The sequence below is a fragment of the Sphaerodactylus townsendi genome, linkage group LG12, assembly GCF_021028975.2.
Source record: "Sphaerodactylus townsendi isolate TG3544 linkage group LG12, MPM_Stown_v2.3, whole genome shotgun sequence".
Classification (NCBI taxonomy): domain Eukaryota; kingdom Metazoa; phylum Chordata; class Lepidosauria; order Squamata; family Sphaerodactylidae; genus Sphaerodactylus; species Sphaerodactylus townsendi.
In genome coordinates this window covers 19,233,134-19,255,223 of record NC_059436.1, presented here as the reverse complement: position 1 = coordinate 19,255,223, position 22,090 = coordinate 19,233,134, and the positions used below count along the sequence as shown (strand labels likewise).

The window sequence follows — 22,090 nt, the reverse complement described above, 5'->3', positions numbered from 1 at the left end:
GCAGTATCCGAGATTGCACCTAGTTGATTGAGGTACGTTCCTCACTTAACGTAGTGTTACAAAATACATTGCCGGTGATTGTATCTAGTAGTTTGAGATGCATTCCTACCTCAGTGTAATCACTACAAGATGTACGTAACCAGCCTGTATACGTTGCCACTGCTACAATGGGACATTCTTTCCTTGATCTTTTCTTTATGGCTTCACATGCTGAGTAGATAACTAGGCTTACCCCGACACTTCTGGTCTCATGGGAAACAGGATGTTTCCATTGTCCTGTGGGGGGCAGGAGATCGGGTGGCTTTATCTCTGTCTATTGCCAACTTTGGGGCTCCTCAGCTCTGAAATAACTCTTTCTCACATTTCTTGGGAAAATGGGAGTGGGGGACTAACACTGGAATAAAGGGGACAGCAAAAGCCAGGTTTGCCAGAACTGGCTTTATCAAGCTGGGTGCTTCGTTGCCTACCAATAAACGCTGCTGATCAACAGTACTTAGTTCATTTATTAATTCATGGTCCAAGACCTAACAAGCAGTTTCATGGGTTCATGGTTATCTTGGTTAGCTGTAACGTTTTCCCATTTTAAGTTTTCCTATTTTTTGTTTTCCACTTCCCTTTCAAGAGGGAAAAAAGGATCACATCTCCAAGTTAGTCAGAGCAAAGCATGACATTTTTAGCTTCACCTGTGTAGCAATCATCCTGACAAATTTTCAGAATCAAAACCCAAAGATAATTTGTTGTTTGTGTATGCATGCTTGTGAGACTAGTCAAGTTGCCGCTCCCATATAAATTCTCTCTTTGTCAGGCTGAGCCCTGGAGTTAGGATCACAACACGGCTGGGGGAACATGTTTCCCTCATAATTGGTGATGTCCCTAACACTATCCAATAGGCACCCATGATTGTTACAGAGACACATTCCAGGCACCTCTCCAAATGGCCCGGCTGGCTTGCTGCGGGTGGGAATGTACTTCACTAGAAACAACATATTGTTGTTTGAGCGCTGGGACAATCTGATATCCCTGAAACAGAAGTACTTCCTTCAGGAAAGCCAAATTCTTTTTGTTCAGATCCCATTTCTATTGAGCTAGTCAAGAGCTGAAGTCTTTAAAGGAAAGTTCTGTTACCTGAAGGACCTGCAAACTAATCTATGTGGCCACCATTTGGCAGGAGCGATGAAACTCTTTGGATGATGGAACTGTAAGTTACAGATTTGATTGGGCAGCACTGACTAATTTTTATCTTGCATAGATTTGTTACATATCGGAGTGCTGGGTGAGCAGGGCCGGGGGAGATGCCCCAATCTCCTTCCAGAAAACGTCCTTGAAGCAACAGCTCTGGGCCGGAACATTCACACTTGGGTGGCTTAAATTTCAACACATTTCCATAAGTGACCAAATATTACTTATCCCTCCCCACAACTTGTAAACGTCTTAAACAGGTCAATGAATTCTTTTGGCTCCCAATTATCCAGTGCTTTTAAAGATGATGAAAAGCTTTCATTTTTGCAATAAATGGGAATGCAAAAAAAAAAAATGCAGAGTGGTCCAAATAATTTTTTTTTAAAAAAAAGGGAGAGGGGGGAAAGAGAAGCGAGTGTGTTATTAGCGCTGTCAATTTAGCCTGGAATGTTATGGCATGAATGTCACTAAAAGAGACAGAAGCTATTATTGAAATGAGATTAGAATCATTTTGAAACATCAACAGCAGCATTACAGCTGCTAACATTTCCATCTGAAACAGGTGACATTGACAATCAACAATGCCACTGGGGATGGGGAGGATATGTAGAACAGAAAGACGGAATTGTTTTAGTACACATGGGTTTTTCCCATGGCGGACTCTGATCAGGTGCCAAATCAGCTACGCCTTCCCCACCCAAATGGATCACATTTCTCTCTATATTTTTCCTGTCTCCCTGAGAGGTCTCCAGGCACACTTGAGAAGCCCAGTCAAAATGGAGGAGCCGAGCAACAGAGGACCCTCACTGGGGTACCCTTCCTCTGGTGGTGGTGATGGTGGTGAAGACGGCATCTTGGTTGTACTGAACTGCTTTGTGATGATGTCACTATTGAACAAATCTGAGCATGGCCTCATCTTCAGATGGAGAGAAATGGAAGAGAAGACACACATGTTGTTTGTGCTGTGTGTGCTCATCCCACAATTGCTACTAATGTGGGAGAAAGGCTCTGGTTTTTTCCACACAAATCCCCTAAAACATTTATAAAATGTTTCTTAAATGTTTTCAATCCTCCCCTTTTGTTCGCACTCACCCCCTCAAAATGATTCCTGGCTACCATTACATGACTCCCCCCCCCTTTTTTGAGTTCTGTGTTGAATCGATGGTTCAATGCTTCAAAGTCTCATGCCACAATTCTCTACTCCTCCTGTACAAAATGCTTTGAAAACTGACCTCTCCCACAAATTAAGATTAAAAAAAACACTAAGAAATGCTGCAAACAAACAGGTGAGGGGGAACGGAGTGAGCTCAGAAAATGACACTGAGGAGGAAGTTCAGGGAAGCTGAGAAGCAGGGAGCTATAGAGTCGCTTCCCCCCTACCTCGGGTGAGAGGCTGCACGCTCCGCCACTCTCCAGTGCGCAAGCCTATTTCTGATCGCGGGCGCCTCGGGCTTCTCCACTCACCGCTGACTGTGCTTTCATCAAAAGGCACCGTTTCAAAAGGTGCCAGGAATGCCGCGTGCTGAGGGGGTGCGACAGTGTCAGCACCAGGGCGGCTGTGTTGTCGCCGCCCTGTAATGGGGAGTGCCGGGAGACCCCGCACTACTTGGGGAGAGTAGCGTGCAGCAGCAAGTAAGTGGGGAAATGCTCATAGTCGATAAGATCGCACAGCAACTGAAGACATTTTCAAAACATTTCACCCAGAGAATCATAAAAGGATTCGTTTAAAACATTTTGGGACTGCAAATAAAATGTTTGGGGGTAAAGCCATGTGGAACTCCATGGAGGAAACATTTTATTTCCTGCCTTAAAAGCTTTGTGCAGAAAGGGCCATTTTCTTCAGGGAAACTGATCTCTGTAGTCTGGAGATTAGCTGAAATTTGGGGAAATCCTGAGGCCCCACCTGGAGATTAGTATCCCTACAGCAGGTCTAAAATGTATATGTTTGCAACATATAGCATTCCTCCCAGGAGAAGCCTCGCTGAACAATATAGCGGCTACCGCATGTCTTGGAGGAGGATCAAGGCATATATTACTTGAGACGGGCTAAAATGGCGGGAGGGATGCTCATAAAGGTGGTAAAATGTTACAGTTCACAAAGGAAAGGTCAACAAACCCATTTGAAAAGGTTGTTTGCTTAACCAGCTGTGTTCTCTGGTCTCTTGGCCTGTTTGAAAAGAATAATCATCTGTGTCAACATCCCAATGGCCGCAAAAATGAAGTTCAAGGGACCGCCATCAAACCAACACTTGAGTCAAGCTGTCAACCGAGTCTCCTTTGTTTCGGCAAGCAGGGCATCAACAAAAGATGGCCTTGAAGAGTTAAAACAGATAAGACGTGATTGAGATTTCCCTGGTTCAAGTACAGCTGCAGATAGCCCCAGTTTGAACTGTAGGAAAGTTGATACACAGCTTTAAGGTTGATAATGAAGAAATAGAAATTCTTAAAGATTTTTTTATTTCATGGCTACATCATCAGCTAAAAGGGAGATTATAACCAAGAAATTAGAAGGAGATTGAGATTGGGAAGAGCAGCCACGAAGGAGCTAAAAAAAGATTCTTAAGGGTAAGGATGTGTCACTAGCCGTCAAGATCAGGATAATTTATGCCATAGTATTCCCCATTACTATGTATGGGTGTGAAAGTTGGACAGGGAAGAAAGCTTACAGGGAAAAAGGTTGATTCATTAGAAATGTGGAGTTGGAAGAGTGTATTATCAATATCGTGGATTGCCAAAAAGAAAAGTAAATGAGGTCTAGATCAGATCAAGTCTGATCTCTCCCTAGAAGCTAAAATGACCACATTATGAGAAGATATGAGTCACTGGAAAAGACAATAATGCCAGGAAAAGTTGGGCAGGAGGTTAGGAGGGAGATGGATGGACAGATTCAAGGAAGCCATGGTCTTCAGTTTGCAAGACCAGAGCAAGGCTGTTAACAATGCAACATGTAAGAAGTCATTATTTCATAGGGTCACCATAGGTCAGAAGAGACTTAATTGCATTGGGAAGGATGGGGAGCTCTGTCTTTCACCCTACACACAGTAAGCCAAAACAAAACTGGGGTTGCTCCACATAGTGTTTTGGAGGCAAAAAAAAAAAGGTAGACAAAGGATAGGTATCTGTCTTTTTTTCCTTTCAGGGGCTAACTGTGAGGTAATTAGTGAAACCATGCAAGGTAGAAGGGTAACCCTGGTCCCCTCCAGCTATGACCCCAGCCTGAATCAGGAGTTATGCATGGCCGGAATTGGCCTTTCGTGATCTGTCACATCTAGCTTGTCAAAGATGCACAGGGGGAAAACCTTCCCTCTGCTCCCCAAACAGAGATCAAGACAATTTAGAGAATCAAAATGGTCCTTGGGAACAAATCCAAACTCCAGGAGATAAGGCATAATAAGGGCGGTTGTTTGATGAAATAGCCAGAGAAATATATCAGCTAAGAAGAAAATTGGAGAACTCTGTGCCAGGTCTATTAGCCCCAAAGTTCCCACCTGGATAAAGCTGGCTGATAGCCTTCACAGGTGTTATTTTGCAGCTCTTTGAGTGGAATAATGAGCCAGCAGTACCGAAAATGTCAGCTGGGTAGACTTGATCCTGAGGCTGCAAGGATTCAGACAGGCTTTCTCACCAATATAGTTAAAAACTAAAATGGATGACCGTAGACCCCACCTGATGAGTCTCTTGCAGGACCAAAAATAAGTCAGCTGCTGAAATGCCCCAAGAATAGATTGTGGTATCTCAACTTGGGTGCAGGGGCAGACTGGCCATTTAACCTATTGGGAAATTCCCTGGTGCGTTGGGGCAGCTAGAATCAAACCAGGCCAAGCCAATCCACAGCTTCTCTGTTAGTGCCTGCTGAGCCATTCGTCTCAGACCTTTCTCCCCACACCCTTCAAAAGCACTAGGAGTCATTTTTGAGGAGGATTTTTAAACCAGCAGTTGACAAAGCAGGAGGGATTTATGGCAACTGTATGAATTAATGGCCTCCAAAATATCCTATCCTTCAGAGACTCCAGTCTTGCACACTGAGGGTTGCAGATTCCTTTACTGAGTCAATTCACCTCCTGTTGACTCGTTCTCTTTTCCTATTGCCTTCAGATATTCTTAGCATTATTGTCTTTCCAATAATGCTTTCCAATGAAAACACTAGGGATGAGAATTCAAAAAACACATTGTTGCACTTACCTGTAATTGTTGTTTGTTGAGTGGTCATCTGTGCAAACATGGGTCTGTGCATGCACGGGTCTGCTGTGGAGAAGAATAGGCTTCTAGGCTCCACTCTGTGGAGAACTTCCCTTCCTTTCCCCTCCCCCCACCACCCCCCACATATGGGCTGCAGACAGAACCTTTTCCCACCTAAGTGGCCACATTCCAAGGGGTGGAGACATCACTACTCTCTCAGTTCTCCTGCTGCCATTGAGAGAGGACATGATTTGCACTTCAGCTGAACTTCCTGTTTTCTTTTCACAATGGATATCAAGAAGATGGCCTTGCTCAAAAAGTGTGCCAAATGTGGCACAAAAATGATGGTCCAGAATGATGGTCGCTTGCAATGTTTAATATGTTTGGGAGAGGAGCACATCCTGTTGACTCACAAGGCCTGCAGTTTGTTAAAAGGGCCTGTCAAGAGAGAGCAGCCAGACTTAAGGCCACCCCCAGGAAAAATCCCATGGGGCTCTGGAGACTTTGGAAGAGACAGGTAAGAGGGTCTGTTCCCTCCACGCACCAAGTGGTCTCCATCCTCACTCTGTGGAGAGTCAGAGGGTTGCATCAGAGCCCCAAGTAAATAAATGAAAAAGGCTAGATCTAAGGAGGGAAAGATCCAGCCAGCTGCATTGTTAACCTATGGCTATGAGGACCCCGGTGTTGTCTTGACGATGTCCCAACTGGTATCTGACTGTGGGACTACACAGATAGACAACAAGGCTAGCCATTTGAGCACACGGCACAACACCATTAAAATCACAGGCAGAGCTTGTCTGTCCAACCAATCAAAGCAGCTCATAGGTGGGCACATGGGAGAGGCCTTTTCAGTGGCAGCCCCATAATTATGGAACAAACCCCCAGGGATGTGCATCTTCCTGGAGGGTTCAAAACCATCTCATGGTTCAAAGCCATTATGATCACAGGGAGAGGCTGTCTTGCCTGTGCAACCAATCAAAGCAGCTCGTTGATAGGCACATGAGAGAAGGAACTTCAGTGACAAACCCGGGGACTGTCTGCATCTCGTATACTCAATGCATCGAAGATCAGCCTCCCCAAAATTAATAAAAACCAAAGAGAAATTGTGCAAATAAACAGGTGATAGGGAACGGAGAGAACTCAGAAAATGGCACCATGGAGGAAGTTCAGGGATGGCACAGAGGTGTGGGAAACATCTTTAAAAGATTGCAGAGGCAACTGGAGACATTTTCAAAACATTTCAAGCAAAGAATCACTTTAAAAGAACATTCATTTAAAATGTTTTGAAGCTGCAAATAAAATGTTTGGTGGTAAAAACAATGCAGAACTCCATGGAAGAAACATTTTATTTCCTGCCTCAAAATGTCTTAAAAGGTTTGTGGGGAAAGGGCCTGCATTTGACTAACTTAGTTTTTTTCATTCATTTATTTTATTAATGAGGATTTTAAATTGTGGTCTTTTATGTGGTTTTTGCCACTGTGGTTTTACATATACTGTAAGCCACCTTGAGTTCCCCAAGATAGACATGAAGCTATAAATATTTAAAGAAATAAAAAAAAAACAGAACTCTATTATAAACCTAGCTGGGCCTTTCAGGAGAAAGGATGGAGCCTTGCTCAGGTTTAGAAAGTTATGCCCCAAGCTTTCAATCAGAAGTTATTTCTTACTAGGAAATAAATTTGTGCAATGCCTTCTACATGGCCCCTGCCCAACATAAAACACTGAAGTGTCCTTTGTTGATATCAGTTTGTTTGGGAATGGAACACTTATTGATGACACTCTTTCTCTGGGAAGTACTGAGTAGCTTTTGGGATTTCCTAGGCAGCCACTGCCTCAGTTGTGATGCCACACACACTATCCAATGGGTGCCCCATACAGTCATGAAACCACAACCCAGACAGCACCATAAACGGCAATGAACTGTTTTAGCAGTGGGAAGTAATAGCGCCCTTTACCAGCAACAATATAATATGGTCTGAGTGCCAGGAAAATGCAGTATCCACTCTCTCCCCTACACAAACACACCCAACATAGTCATTTCCTTGAAGGAATATATCCAGACGGCTCACTTGTTATGCTATGAAATCATTCTCGAATGGCCCTTATTATTTACTGTGTTTCGATTTTTGCATGTCCGGAATATGCAGTAATTAGCTCTAAATTTGGCCTAAATCAACAATCTTAGGAAAATTCAAAGCTTTTTGCTCAGGAAAAAGAAAGATTTGCGAGGTTTTCAAGAAGGGAAGTCCACGCATCCTTATTATACAACCACTATTCCTGAAGCAAAACCCCAAGACAAATTGGAAAGTTCCTTCCTATCAAGCCAAAGCTTCCAAGAGATTTCTGAAGGAAATAAAAGTTTCCTTTAAAAACGAGTGACAATTTATGAGACGCTCCCTAATCCAGAATGTGGATGGTTTTAGAATCTTCAGCTCACTTTGCAATTATCTTCAGGAACAAATTCCCAGCAATTATCTTTAGGAACAAATTCCCAGCAAATTATTTGGCCCTGCAACGCTTCACACCACCCAATAATGCTGGCACAGCAGCTGAGCAGAGCAACATTGGTTCAAATGAATGGCGGAATGCGGATTTACATCCGCCGATCATGGGTCCCTTTGTTCCGTTTGGCCCCCTGCTGTTTTCCCAGTATGATAAACCGATCCGATTATCATTATTAGATTGAGCCGGGCATCACCATCATCAGCAAATTATTTGATAAACCATGTACTGTATGGCTAGCTGAGATGTTTTCATATTGCTAGAGTATCTCCTTCCACCCCAATTTTAGGGTAACAGTAGACAAAGCTCTCAAGCACTAAGCAACCCTACAATGTGATGTAAAAAAGCTTTGCATTTTACTAACAAAAGCAGTTCATGAAGTCTCCCTATATAAATGGTGCAGAGAGGGGGATCTCTTCCCTCCCTCCCTCCCTTAAAATCAATCAGATGCTATTATTCTACTTAAGCCCAACCTCATTGTCTACATCTTCCTTCAGAGGCCGATTTTATGTCAGGTAGAAAATTAAGTTTCCTCTACTTTTCTTCCCTACACAATTCTCTGGCGTCGCTGCACCATTTGTTCGGTGTGGGAAACCCACTTCCTGTCTCAATAAACAAGTGTATGGCAAGTCTTTTTCTTCTTCAGGATGCATAATGGGACCTCTCTCCCCCGTCTCTTTTTTTATTTGATACAAAAAATCATTCCACACTTAACACATCAATGAATCCACTTAAGCTCTACTGCATCTGAATTAAAAGGGGAATTGTGTGATCAAAGAGTGTGAAAGAACCACACATGGAGGTCTTCAGCCCCTCTACTTTTGTTATGTTTGATACATAACAAACCTAATAAATATATGCTTATCCCGCGAACTGGTTTTCATTATCTCCGACACTTCTGTCGAAGAGCATTTCCTGAAATGGGTCTTCTCAACCTCCTCAATAACCCCATTTTATGTTCTGAAATTTGCTATGTTCTTGTAAAAGCCAGGAGTTTTTGAAAGAAAATATATAGCAGGCAAGAAAATCTATACCAGGCGGATCACGAGATAACAGGACACACAGGAAACAAACAAACAAAAAATGATCAGGTTTTTCTCTAGGCTTTTCAGTCAGGGAAGGACTTTGTTGAGCTGAATGTCACACGTATACATAAGTATCCCAGGTCTAGCATAAGAAAAGAACTGAAACATTTTTGTGAAACTGGCAATAATTAGGGGCACTTAGGTGCCTATTCACTACTGTGGACATTTGGATTCTGAATAGTTTGGAGCCTTGATGTAGCACCCAATCAGGGGGTTGTATTCGGAGCATTCTCCAAGCTAATGGTGTTGTTCTGCATTTACGTTTGGACAACCGAGACAATATTCTGAACATAAGTTCATCAACAGAAGTGCAAAGTATTGCCTTGGTTATTCAAATATACATTTTCAGTAATGAAGTTGCTAGAAAATATGCCGCTCGGATTGGAAAGGAATCTGAATGTCACCCTCATGAGAGCCCATTCAGCTACAACCACAGCCAAAATGTAATCGCTTTGTTCCATGAATTCAAAGGGTCTTAAGCCCAAATAAGGGCACAGTCCAGTAGAGGATAAGCAACATCACCAATTCTTCATCCTGAAATCAATGGGACACGTACACACATGTACAACCAATGCACACGTGCACACACAATTCCCTTGGGTACAACCAAGTGGTTGTACCATTTCTGCTGAGGAGTTGACTGTGGGTCTTCTCAGACAGAACCTCAAATGGAAGAAGGGTACCAAGAAAGTGGGAATGTTTGACATCACCAACCTCACCCAGATGATGGTGATATTCATATATTCTCCCTAGCAACATGGGATCGTACCATGAAGGACATCTTTGTGTGTATGTGTATTTGGAGAGTTCATGAGTCACATGTGTACACATTTTCTTCCTTACCGCGAAATTATTTACTTATTACTGCACATACAGAGAGTTTATTGTATGTAGCCAAAGGCTGTTATAACTCTACAATTAAAAGCAATAAAATACAAATAAAATACATTATACACAGAGTGCAAAAGAGATGGTTGTCAGTTCAGGCTGGGAGCTCTCTTGGGGAACAATTTAGTCCGAATCTTCTTGGCTGCTAGAGCAAAAAGTGGCATCCTATATGTAACAAATGAATCAATACCTGATAATAGGAAGACTAGCTTATTTAGAAATCCCCTGATTTTTCTGGAACTTCTAGGCAAATCTATAAAAGAATAGGCCACTAGACCGTCACAAGCAAATCAAGCGAAATTTCAAAGTTATGAACCCTGCAGGGAACACCGAATAATTTTTAACACTCCACATCCAGGCTCCAGTCCAGAATTTGTCACATACCAGGGTGTTTGTACATGCCCAGTGGGATGCCCTGGCGCTGTCAACAAATGGCTTCTAGCTCAGCACTCCTGCTGCTCTGCTAATTTCCCACTTGCATCTTGGAGAATGTTCTAAAACGGGGCACACATTCCTCTGCACTCTCAAGTGGTGGATACATTCTACAGCTTCCAGACTATGTGGTTAGGGTTGGAAACCCCACCATGATTGGAATGGTGGCTGTGTCCTTGTTGAACAGGAACCAATGACTGTGGAGCCAGTGGCTGTGGGGTGATTACTCTAGAACCCATGACAGCCGAACTGCTAACTGAGGTAAAGATGGCTGTATGACCGACACCTGCAGAAGCAAAAACTGATTTTCTGATAGTGAGGGATGCCCTTTTAAATCAGTCTTGGAACTGGAGAAATCGGGTTCAAGAAAGCAGGGTACCAGCACAAGGAATGGGTGAAGGCACCTCCTCGAGGACCATTGGTTCCAAAAGTTCCACAACTGGCAGAACAGTTGGGTCTCCTTGCTCTTATGGAGAGGCGCTGAGTCCATATGTTTGGTCTTTGCCTGAGCTTCGTTCGTAGGTGGCTTCAAAGAACTGTGCTCAGCAACCGTCAGATCTGGTGACTGGTGAGTGTCTGGGGTCAGAATCGAACAAGAGGACACCACAGAATCAAAGTGAGAAGTCAGATCATGTGTGGCTGATGACTTCAAGGCTGGCTTGTCCAAACAGGCATGAAATCGTTGGCAATAGAGGTGGACTCCAACATTGTGCAACTAACCCAGGTAGATAAGGCTTAAAAGAGTGCGCTCATCTATTTGAGGCATCTGGGTGCTACAGTGGAGACATTTCTTGAGCATGCCTTTTGAGCCATTTCGAAGATGGAGAACTCTCAGTCGAAAGAATGAAGGACCAACAAAGCAAGGAGAGAAGCTCAACTGAACCTCTCAACTCAACTGTGACTAAAGGGCACAGTTACATTCAGTGGGAAAAGATGCCCTCTCCTATTCTAGAAGTTAGAAAAATCTCTCCATCGGCAGGCCTGCGTACGTGCTGTCTCAGTATGGCACTGCACAGATGACCAAAAACGAACGGGAGGGTTTGACAAAGGAGTTCAGCCGAGACAGTCGCGGTCTGTTCCCGGTGTCTAGGAGAAGGCAGTGCCACAGCCGATGGTGTCCCCAGGTTCTTAGCCTTTTTGCAAACCACTTTTGTGGGGGTTTGAACGCTGCCCTTTCAACCACAGTCAGCTCCAAAGAGAGCTTGGGATGATCTGAGGGCACAAAAGCCACACAGGGAGCCTGGGAGCGCTTGGAGGTATTTTTGGCTGGTGGTTCAAAGACCTTGAGGGATGTTTCCCACAGGGAGTCCCTTAAGGCACACAGCCCTTTCTTGCCTGGCCTTAGGAGTTAGCAGGTCACAAACCTGGCAGGTCTCCTTAACGTGGCCCTCACCCAAGCAGAAGAAAACACTCTTTATGTCCATCACTTTGTGTCATCTTGGTCCAGTTCTTACCAGCTCTGTTGCCAATTTTCCTCCACTTCTACTAACAATTAAGTCTTGTTAAAACCTGGGAAATGGCTGAGCTGTTTAATCACTATTTTTTTTCTTTTTAACCTACTGATTTTAATGTTTAATAACCTTAACGTTTTGTGTATGCCAATAAAGGCTTTTGAATCGGAGTCTGTGCCATCTTGGTATTATATTTTTAACATATTTTAAAGAGAGCCCTACTCTCAGAAATCCTCTCCCCAAGAAATGAAATAGAAGACAGTAGAAAACATCCTCATTCCATGGAAGCAAAATGAGGACTGTAGGAGAGAAGCATCCCCTGTGTCTTTCACGCGACTGTTTGGGCGGGAAAGCCTCGGCTCAAGACGGAGGGCAGGGGAGCACTCCTCAGGAGCTAAGAACCTTCTAGAAGCTTGGTAGTCTAACCCCATGGCTGGCCTGCTCCTATGCCGTTCCCCTGAGGAACTGCCCTGGAGCCACGGCAATGAACTAAGTGTTCTGCAAGGGCTTGGAGACTCTTTTCAGTTGCCCTGGGCACCCAGACAAAGCGTGGGGCCGAGGCTTTCAAAAGGCCATCGCCTTTTCCCCCCGACAGCATCCTTGTTCAGATGTTTTCAGTTTTTATATGTTGTGTTTTACATTTACTAGCAGCTGTCTTCACATTTTCACTTCAGCAGGGGGAGGGAGATAAAAGGAGCCAGCATCAAACTCTTCGACATGCCCGACAAGGAACCCCAATGCAGAGGCAACGTTCAAAAAATGAGCTTGGGTTTTACGAGAGGTGTTTCAGCGTGCAGAAGGGCTCCAGGCTGGATTCAATAAAAACTCTGTATCTGGCTGCTGAACAGCTTCCCCTTTGCCTGTTATCTGCACCTACGAACTGAGTTCTGATGGAAGCCGACTTCGTCGAGAATCTCCACAGAACAAAAACTGCAATGACGCTTCTACTCATTGGCCCTGGGACTGCTGCAAATGGAGTCAGGGGGGTGCCACTGAGAATGCTCAGACCTGCTTTCCCTCCAGATCTTCAAGCTGGGCCTCCTACCTTAAATTGCCAACTGCATTTGAATCTGTTCAATTCCAGCTTTCATTCATAAGGTTTCTAGATAAGGTAAGGACATTGGTATTGGGGTTTGGTAATTAAAGTTGTCGAGAGGCTAGGTGAAAGATAAACACTTTGCAATGCAGTTCAGGCCTTTTGCATTTGGCAATGTACTTTGAGTATTTTTCTGGAGCACTTTGAAAATGCTACACTTTAACTGGAATTACTCCACTTATGATTGGCCTTTTTTAGAAGGACTGATTCTTAAACCTAGTGGACCTGTGCACATTCAGGCTAGCCTGATCTTGCCGGATCTCGGAACTAAGCAGTGGCAACTTGGATTGCTAATCTCCAAGTGATGCTTAGAGATCTAAGAAGGAGGAGGAGGAGGAGGAGGAGGAGGAGGAGTTTGGATTTATACCTCCATTTCTCTCCTGTAAGGAGACTCAAGGTAGCTTACAAGCTCCTTTCCCTCCCCCTCCTCATAAAAGATATCTTGTGAGGCAGGTGGGGGCAGTGGTGGGATCCAAAAAATTTAGTAACAGGTTCCCTCGCCAGATTCCCCTCAGCAAAGGGGGCAGAGGCGTACCTAGGCAAACCTGAGCCCTGGGCAAAACCTGAGTTGGATGCCCCCCCCATGGGCAGCCACCCCACCACGACCCCCAAAAAATGTTTTGAACCAGGTCATTTCTAAATCATCATCACATTATAGAAAATGCCCCAACTCACAAATCTGAACACAGCAATGGTGAAACACACAGGTTCTTTGATAGAGACTGGTGAGATCAAAGGTACGAAAGGCTGAGAATCAATGAATTGCCGTACCTGGAAGGGATTAACCCAGTTCAGGGAGTTACATTATTAGTCGCAATTGCTATATGGAACCTTCACGTTCAAAGGCAGTATGGCTCTTGGAGAGGCGAGGGCGTGATGATAGAAAAGCGGACGCAATTAGTAACCCCCTCTTGGCACACACAAATAATTAGTAACCCACTCTCGGGAACTGGTGAGAACCTGCTGGATCCCACCTCTGGGTGGGGGTGTGTGTGAGAGAGAATTCTGAGAGAACTGTGACTGGCCCAAGGGCACTCAGCAGGCTTCATGTGCAGGAACAGGGGAAAATCCAGTTCATCAGATAAGAGTCTGCCACTCAGATGGAGGAGTGGGGAATCAAACCTGGTTCTCCAGAATAGAATCCACCTGCTGTTAACCACTACACCACTCTAGTTTTGGAGGGACGGCTCTATGGCATTATACATCAGTGGGTCTCTTCCCTTCCCAAACCCTGCCTTCCCTAGGCTTCACCCCTAAAATCTCTAGGTATTTCCCAAACCCCAGGGGTGGCACTTGTTAGTGCTTAAGTAGGAGACCATCAGGGAACTCTAAGGTCACTATGTAGAGACAGGCAATCACAAACAACCAATGTCCATTTTTGCCCTGACCTGGAATGCCCTAGTTAGTTCTTGGATGTGCGACCACCCAAAGAGGTCCAGGGTTGCTATGCAGAGGAAGGCAATGACAAACCACCTCTGCCCATCTTTTGCCTTGAAAAACTAATAGGGTTGCCATAAATTGGCAGTGACTTGATGGCGGTTTTCAGCTTTTGCCTGCCAATAACATATTTTTCAAACAATGCTGGAACTCTGCTTTGTGGGCATGACAGGAGATGTTACTTCCTGCAAATTCTTTCTAAAGGACGGACTCAAGAATGAGTCTGGCATTCTCAGAGTATAGGCCAACAGAAGCACAAATGCTCTGATAAACCGCTTTTAGTGTGGGCGTAATGGATGCAGGATGGTTTCCGTGTGATCCATAACTGAGTTAAGCCGCAACAATGTGGTTTCGAAGCTCTGCGGCCCCAGTTTTGACGTCAATTAGACAATTGCAACCTGTGAAATCGAAACACTGGGCTCAGTGGATCAGGCTTTGAGGGAGTTAAATATTTCTGCAACGTCCAATAAACCCATCCCTCATGAAAATGCTTTTATAACCAGTATGCTGGCTGCCGTTCTGTCTAATGGCATGCAGCCTCAGACACACAATGACACCCAGCAAAAATGTTGATTGCTTTCCTAACTGGCAGTAATAATGACTGTGACTTGCTCCAGTGTTCTTCAGGGTGCAGAGATAGATATTCTTCCATTCCCACCTCCCTCCCACCCTCCAGAAAGAAGGGCAGAGCTTTCTTTCTCCTTGAGATGATCGTCATGTAATATTAATACGCGGAGAAAATATTTTCAGCGCATGTGTGTATTTACGAGGTCCTAGGGGAAGAGAAAATTCTTCTTGCCCGCAGCAGGGGCTGAAAGAATGATGCGGGTGAAGCAGGCGGCTGACAGATAACGCAGACAACAGAATTCATTCCTGGGCTAGGTTTTGGTGGAAGGCCAGCGGTGTTAGTTTCCAGTGTATCGGCTGGTTTAATTGTTTCTGCCTGTTCATTTCTTTGTCCACTGAAACCACTAGCCTGGGGCAGTTTTCAAAGGGAGAGGAAGTAAATCAAAAGGTAGGTCTGGAGTTAAACAGGAAATTAACCCTGCTATGGTAGGAATATTAAATTCAAGAGTGAGTTGAGGAATGAGCTGTGCTCATGATTTGCTGTCATACGAGCTGTCCTCCCCCATTTTACTTGTTGCTAATCGCAAAACAGATTGCAGCTGAGTGATTTATCAAAGACTAATAACACTAATGCAGACTATCATCGTTGCATCGGGTGCTTTACAAATTAGGATTTTTTTTAAAAAAAGGAAGAAAACCACCACTTCCTGCCCCCAAGAAGATTGCAATGTATGTTTGAAAGGAAAGGGAGAAAGTGGAGAAGGACAAGAGAAGTCCTTTCAAGCATTATGTATCGATGCTCTCCTAATAGGACAGGGTCAAGTCACTGCAGATACTGCCTGGGGTATAGAATCTAAATGGTGCTTCCAGATACTCCTTTGAATGTAATGTAAGAGGAGAATGTAAGAATGGCTGTGTTGGATCAGGCTAATGCTTCATCTAGTTCAGCATCATTTTCAAACCGAATACCCCCAGGAAGTCTACAAGCAGGGTTGCTAACTCTGGCCCCTTCCGCACACGCAAAATAATGCGTTTTCAAACCACTTTCACAATTGTTTGCAAGTGGATTTTGCCATTCCACACAGCTTCAAAGAGCACTGAAAGCAGTTTGAAAGTGCATTATTCTGCATGTGCGGAATGAGCCTCTGTGTTAGGAAATTCTTAAAGATTTGGGGGTAGAGCCTGGGGGTTGAAGAAGAACAAGAGGTAGAGGAGGAGGAGGAGGGGGAGAGTTTGGATATATGTCCTGCCTTTCTCTCTTGTAAGGAGACTCAAAGGGGCTTGTAAACTCCTTTCTCTTCCTCTCCCCACAACAGAAACATTGTAGGTGAGACTAAGAGAGTTCAGAGAGAACTGTGACTAGTCCAGGGAGGAATGTAGAAGCAGGGAAACAAATCCAGTTCACCAGATAAGAGTCCGCTGCTCATGTGGAGGAGTGGGGAATCAAACCCGGTTCTCCAGATTAAGTCCGTCTGTTCTTAACCACTACACCATGCTGGTAAGAGGGACCTCAGAAGGGTGTAATGCCAGAAAGAATACCAGTCCCCCAAAGCAGCCATTTTCTCCAGGGGAACTGATCTCTGTTTTCAGGTAATCAGTCGTAATTCCAGATCTTCAGGCCACATCTGGAGGTTTACAACCCTTTCTACAAGCTAGAGCAGGGGTAGGGAACCTGCGGCTCTCCAGATGTTCAGGAACTACAATTCCCATCAGCCTCTGTCAGCATGGCCAATTGGCCGTAGGAGAACTGATGGGGAGTGTAATTCCCTGAGCATCTGGAAGCCACTGGAGTTCTGACTAAACTTCCTCCTGCTGTCTCCCCCACCCCAGCACTGTATTCAGCACTGTATTCAGAGGACTACTGCCCTGGAACATGGAGGTTCCATATCTGTAGAAAAGCTTTCAGGCATACCTAACCCTCCGCCAAACATGTAAGTCAATAAGTTTGAAAGCTGACACTCAGGATCTCCCCTCCTCATTTTTTTTTAAAAAGGACAAAACAGCTATTATCAGTATTTGCTTTTCTTTGGCCATAAAACCACTTTGGGTCAAAGTTCGTTGGGGCAGGAATCCATTAAAAAAACACCAACTCTTGTATGATGCTGCTTGAAGCACCTTGGTCCCTGATTAGATCAATAGGAAATGAATCATAAAATGAGCAGCTCACTGTATTTATTACTCACTCTATCAAGACTGTTAACAGGTTACAGGTAATTATTTGATCAGACCTTCATGCCGTGGATAGAGGAAAAGAGGGACAGGCTTTCGACATGCCTATTCTCATCCCAAGGATCATTTTCCCAAAGCCTCTTGCACATTGCTAAATGCTCTACTCCAATTGCTGCGCTCCCGAGACTCTGCAAAGTCTTTCTGTGGGACCTGAGCCATCTAGTTTTGGGGAGGGAGCATGTCCTTGCAATGCAACAGGTCACCGCCTGCATATGCTGCATCTCTTTAAGTGGCAACAACAACAATTTGAGAAGGACCTGGGCAGCTGCAGAGTATGAAATGGCAAGTCTGTACACTGTATGCAGCCTTAGTGTTCATGTGCATGCATTCGTAGGCATGTGTGCCAGATACACAATGCGTCCATATGCTATTTAGAGAGTTGAAGAGCAATCCCAAGCCGAGTTGTTCCTAGGGCTGTCATTGTGTATATGCTAGATAACATCAAGTCACTTCTGATTTATGTCGACCCTATGAATTAATGACCTCCAAAACATTCTATTAACAGCCTTGCTCAAGTCCTGCAAATTGAGGGTTTTGCTTCCGTTAGCCAGTGTGGTGTAGTGATTAAGAGCAGGTGAACTCTAATCTGGAGAACCAGGTTTGATTCCCTGTTCTGCCACTTGACCTGTGGAGGCTTTATCTGGGGAACCAGATTAGCTTGCGCACTCCAATACATGCCAGCTCCAATACATGCCACAGTTCTTTAGTGCTCTCTTAGCCCCACCCACCCCACAGGATGTTTGTTGTGGGGCGGGGAGGGAAAGGAGATTGTAAGCCCCTTTGAGTCTCCTTGCAGGAGAGAAAGGGGGAGATTTAAATCCAAACACTCCTTCATCTTTACAGAAACCATCCAGTTCACTCTGAGTCTTTCCATTTTCCTGCTGGCTTCAACTTTTCTACTTAGATGGGAAAGTGGCACGAAAATTTTAAAAACAAACAAATAAAACCTCCAAATGGGGTCTGGGGATCTCTTGAAATTATTGCTCCAGAGATAATTTCCCCTGGAGAAAATGGCTGCTTTCAAGAGTCAACTTATAGTATCACACCCTACGGAGGTCACTCCCAACCCTAAACCTCACTATCCATAGGCGCTGCCCCCAAACCTGCAGGAATTTCCCAACCCAGAATTGCCAACCTTACCCTTCTTAGTGCACTGAAGACAATGAGCTTAGAATATGTAACTCTGCCTAGAACTGAAGTGCAATATTACTCTCTAGTAACTCCTACTAACCAATGTAAAGATGGCATTCCACATACAGGGGCAATGATTGATCAGGGATGGTAAGAGAAAATAGGAAACATTCATGACAAATAAGGACTGTTGGAGCATATGGAAGACAGAAAGATCTAATGACACAAAATGGCATATTTTTTAAGCCACATGCTTCAGGAATTAATTTCGGCTTGAGCACATGGGAGCATGCAAAATTACCAGCAATTACCTCTTGCTTGCCTTTCAAGAACAATACATTTGGGTCTGATCCAACTTCAGGAAAGGGGCGGAGTGGACGAAAATATTCAGTGTGTCAAATTCTACACCTCTATCATAGCGGCATATTCCATTTCATTGTCTATGGGCTTTGAAGAAGCCTGGGGGGGTCAGAGGTATGTGAGGGAATTAATTTGAAATCCAATTCAATAAGAATGCAATGTTAAATTAGTAATAAATTTAATCCCCATCACCACTAGAATGATAGTTCAAGGCAATGCTAGCTACAGAGCGGTAGATAGGTAGGATTCTATGTGGCTTGCTTGGCGCATTCCACATGATAAATGGCAGAGCATTTACCATTTCCTTTGGATTATGAATCATAAATTTCATGATGGGGGGGACATGGAAAGCATATTTGCGATACCAATAGGAATGAAAAATCGGGTATATTCAAGGTGAGAGCAGGACGCATTAGAGATCGAACGCAGCTGCATTAAACATTCAATAATGCATGCATTAAAGGTCTTTAAAAAATATTTGATGGAAAACAATTCCCCATCTTTTAGGTATATACATGTATATATGATACACTCACACAAACACTACCGACTGCAGGCATTTTAGTCTCTCTCTGTCAAACACAATTCTTTCTTGATGAATGACAAGGTACGATAATAGGGCTGCGGTTACCATGGCAACCAGACAGCCGAGCTGTGTGCCTTGAATTTTGTCATCTGAAAATGAAACCAGAAGCTAAGGGGAAGGTGGGGGGGGGGGGAGAGAAAGCCGAGAGTGTAGCCAACAGATTAACTCATACAGGCAAGAAGTGGGAAGGAGAGAGATCAGCGAGATGGAGGAAGAGAAAACCGGTGCGCGGGGAGGGAGGAGGATATAAAGATGTCAAGAATTAAGCTACACAGGCAATTAATAACATGGTCATGAGAAAGTGCGTTCTGGGGCAACTGTAAGCAGACAGGGTGCTGGGATACAAGGGTTAGCGATGAGGAATTGGGGAATATGCCGCCCACATTTAAAGGGTATAGGCCCGTGGTGGCGAACCTTTGGCACTCCAGATGTTATGGACTACAATTCCCATCAACCCCTGCCAGCATGGCCAATTGTCCATGCTGGCAGGGGCTGATGGGAATTGTAGTCCATAACATCTGGAATGCCAAAGGTTCGCCACCACTGGTATAGGTAATGTAGGATTGCGTAACCCTACATGCAATCTTAGGCATCGCCCCCAAACCTACAGGAATTTCCCAACCCAGAGTTGGCAGCCTTACGCTTCTTAGTGCACTGAAGATAATGAGTTTAGAACATGTAACTACACAGAATTGAATTGCAATGTTACTCTCTAGTAACTCATACTACCCAAATGTTGGGATATTCCTGGGGGTTTAGGGTGGAGCCTGGGGAGGAGGAGGAGCCTGTAGATTCAACCTCCCCACCCCTCTAAACAGCCATTTTTCTCAAGGGAACTGATCTCAGTACTCTGGTGATCAGTTGCAATTCCAGGAGATCTCCGAGTCCCGTGCGCAGGTTTACAACTGTGACAAGCCTTTTTTTCCTATTGAGGGGACCCACACAGACTCTCAAGATTTTGGAGATCAAGGTGCATTTTGAATCATATCCTTCACAGTTTCCAGGTGCTGTACAGGTAAGTAAGCATATAGGCTTTGGATTTGCTGCTGTTGTTATGTAAGTTTTGAGGTGCATTTGGGGATTACTGAGATCACTGAGGCTGCATTAATGTATACATAACTCAAAGGATTTATTTACAGGTTGGTTTAAAAGGAACAAACCAGCAGCACAGGTCTCCGGGTAGACAACATAGAAACCTGATCAAGGCCCAAAAAAATTAAACTGGGCTTGACTTCAGAGAGTAGGCAGACTTTACTACAACGCTTTCAAGCACCAACAGGCTTTTGTTGACTAGTCACTAGCTTGGATCCTCTCCTGCACACAGGATTGCCTCTACACCAGCCTGCCCTTTCCCCAGAGTGGGACTAAATGGCACAAGGTCTGCTCACTATTAGAGGTAGGCTAACAATTGGGCTCCCTCTTCTCTCCCGGAGATAAAGCTCAACTGCTCTGCCATATGACCAGGCATAGCTGCCCTTCGCTCTGTCTTCTCTTTTTCCTGAACCAGACCTGAAATCTCCCTGCTTTTTCCCTGAGGCTGATGTCAGCTCCTCTTCTGTTCCCTCCAACAACCCACGCCCCTCAAAGGGGATTGGATGCTGATTTTTCCTTCAGGGACAAGACACCCTTTTGTCTCTTTTGGAAACACACTGACACAGGTGAGACCTTTTCCAGATCTCTGCCTGGACAAGCTTACTCTTTATTACATAATAACAGTAATAGCAACACGCAATATCATTGGTTTACAGGAATGGAATAAGAACATAGTGGTAGAGTAACACCTTTTGTAGTCACATGTGTTTACAAATCATTCTTTTATTTCGGTACAGACAACATCTTTGAGCTTACATCCTATGAGATAAAGCATCAGCAACCACATGCCCACAGACATGAATAATGTCAAAATCAAAGTCCTGTAAAAAAAGGTAACTCCATTGGAGCAGTTTGCCATTACTGCTCTTAGTGTTGTGGAGCCAGCATGGTGGAGAATGTTTGGTCTCCTGCACAAGGCTTTACGTTTCCATTTAATTTCTCTACAGTCCATATAAGAGCCAAACATTGCTTCTCCACGGCTGAAAGGTATTATACCCTGGCTAGGAGCTTCTACTCAGGAAACACTGGGAATCTCTGTCCATCAAGGCCAAACTGACTCAATAGTGCCCCCAAACCCACTTTAGAAGCATCTGAGGCTATAATGATTGGTTTTAAAAGCCGGATGCCAGTACCACAACTTCAGATGTTCTTAGTTCTTTTAACCTTTAAAATGCTGTTTGGCATTCTGCTGTCCAGTTCGTAGCATCTGGTAGAGCCATTTTAGGCCAGGCAATAGAGCTGTGATGCCACTGCAATTCGGGGTCAACCACCTATAGAAGCCAACCAAACCCAAAAAGAATGTCACTTGGCTTATGATCAAGGGCGCCGGTCATTCCCTGATGGCTTCTAATGTGTATACCTCTGGTTTGATTGCGCCTCATCCCACAATATGTCCAAGGTATATTTTACCTGTCCTAGGGCTACCTGGCATTTTCTTGCCTTTACAGTCAGACCAGTCTCCCTTATCCAGTGTAGGACAGTGACCAGGTGTTTTAGGTGATCCATCCAACTTTGGATAAGATGCCCACATCATCAGCGTAAGCTAGACTGAACTCACCCAGGCCTTCCAACAACTTGTCTATTAAGCTTTGGAAGGATGGTGAATTTGAACAAATCTGCCTTGGAGACAAAGGTAATTTTGGATGAGTCCAGTCCACTTGCCAGTAACCTTTGGTAAAGTCTAGGGCAGTAATGTACTGTACTGCCACCAGGGTTTCTATCAGTTCTTCCACTCAGGAAATGGGGTAAGTATCTGCTCTTTGTTTAACTTCTTGCAATCTGTTTTACCTCCTGTAATCAATGAAGAATCTGATGTTCTGGCTTTGGAACTGGGACTACTGGGGTAGACCACGGGCTTTCTGATGCACTAAGTTGA

General features: G+C 44.4%; 1 long non-coding RNA gene across 1 annotated transcript; it reads left to right on the top strand.

The window, feature by feature from the left end:
* Positions 1-994: 994 nt before the first annotated feature.
* LOC125442200 lies at positions 995-2,242 on the top strand. The gene is made up of 2 exons (XR_007245956.1): positions 995-1,198; positions 1,924-2,242. It is a non-coding gene; the product is annotated as an uncharacterized LOC125442200 (long non-coding RNA).
* Positions 2,243-22,090: the final 19,848 nt, after the last annotated feature.